Source organism: Penaeus monodon, chromosome 30 (genome assembly GCF_015228065.2).
Source record: "Penaeus monodon isolate SGIC_2016 chromosome 30, NSTDA_Pmon_1, whole genome shotgun sequence".
Taxonomy (NCBI): Eukaryota; Metazoa; Arthropoda; class Malacostraca; order Decapoda; family Penaeidae; genus Penaeus; species Penaeus monodon.
Window position 1 is genome coordinate 22,061,015 of NC_051415.1, and position 1,915 is coordinate 22,062,929.

At 29.5% G+C, this 1,915-nt stretch overlaps 1 pseudogene; it reads left to right on the forward strand.

Annotated features, from left to right (window-relative positions):
• The window catches only part of LOC119592383, a 20,057-nt pseudogene that overhangs the window by 17,152 nt on the left and 990 nt on the right, over positions 1 to 1,915 (forward strand).

Below are 1,915 nucleotides of genomic sequence, written 5' to 3' on the forward strand. Positions count from 1 at the left end.
AAAAAACCACCCCAGGGAGGCGGGTTTTTAAACCTTTTAAATTTTTTTTGACCAAAAATTTTTCTACATCAGTAGATTCCACCCATAGGAATTTTTTGGAAAGTGGGGCATAAAGGTTTTTTTCCTTTGGGGACGCACTTTTTTGAATTTTGTTTAACTTTTTTAAAAAGGTGACAACCACTGCAAAATAATACATCCCTTCTTGAAAGCCTGTCTGATGTGATGAAAGCACTTTTTGAGTTTTAGACATTATTTTTTTTAAACCCACTGTTGAAAAATTTGGAGGTTTTTGTTTGGAAACTAAATTCATCAGTCCATGAAACCCCACCCAAATAATGGTGCCTTGGGATTGGTTTACACTCACAGAACATTTTAATACCTTTGGTCCATTGTATTAATGAGCTTAACAAAAATTTATACTGTAGGCCGAAATAAAACAGATAAAAAAGGGGAATAAATTAGTTAATGCCAAAAATTTTTTTAAAATAAAAATTTCCTCCAAATGGAATATTTTTGCCTTTGAATAATAAATGTAATGGCAATTTGAAAATATTTCTTAACAAGTAATTTTTTTTTTTAAAAAGGAATGTCTTTAAAAAATCAAAATTTTTCAAATTGAATTTCACTGTCCTTCGAGATTTTGTTTTGAATAAGTTTTTTCACACGCCCTTTTTCTGTATTGTAAAAAGATAGAATAATAAACAAAAGTGAAAGGGATACTTTATATAAGGACTTTTTTTGCTTAGCGTAAGGGAACAGAAATTTTTCAAATTGAATTGCCAAAAGATGATATTTTTTAATTACTTATATCCCCCGAAAAAAATTTGCAAGTGGGAAATTTAAAAAACAAATGTTAGAGAAAATTTTGGCAAATATAAAACTAAAAAATTTTTTCAATTTGAATACCAAAGGTTCAGCGCTACAAAAACCTTTTACCTTACACATTCTTACAGCATTAACATTATACACAATGTTACAAAAAAAAAAGATAAGATTTTGTGTAAATGCACAGATGTTTTGGCAGTGGATCTAAATTAAATAATTTAATGTGACAAAGCTATATTTAAAGTATCACAAATTTACCCTTTCTGAAGCAAAGCATAACTATTAAGAGTTTATTCCCCCATTTTGTCCCTAAAGGATGCTTATGCCAGACATTTTTTAGGTTATTTTTAAGAGACTTTTTTCCCCATAGTCTAACACAGAGAGAGAGAAACGAAGCACAAAAAACTTATATGGGCTTCCTTATTAATGGCACAAAAATTATACCTCAGGGGCTTCTTTTATGATTAGAGTAAAAATTGATCTAAAAAGAGTTATAAAAAGGTCTTTCAAAGGCTTTGATAGAACTTAGTACAGTAACTGCAAATCAATTTTTTAAACCGACTGCTATCGTTTTAAAATTAAAGTTTCTATCACCATGGAAGTCTTTATGGGAATAAATTCCCCATTTTTTCCCCTCCTTCTAAAGCAGTGGTCCTATTTTTCTTGTATGATAAATAATTTGTGAAATCTGTGGTTCAACAAAATTTTTCCCTGTAAGCCAAGGCATGTTACAATACTTAGCCCAACCCATACTGACATTTTAATTTAATTTTTGAAAAATCCTAACTATACAGCTGCCTTATTTTTTTAATTTTAAATTCTGATGCGAGATTTCCACAGGAATAAGCATATATTTGAGAATGGTGATCTATTTTAGGATATGTTATGGAAAACATAAACTTTTCTAAATAAGGACGCGTTTGAAGTATCTATAAAAATCATTTAGAATATTTAATCAATTACTTTTGCATTGCAAGAAGGATATCAACAAAAATGAAGAAAAATCCACTTACCCCTAACACAAACCCCTTGGGAAGAGATTTTATCACAATGGTTGCTTTTATTTTCTATAAAAAAAAAGACCCCAATA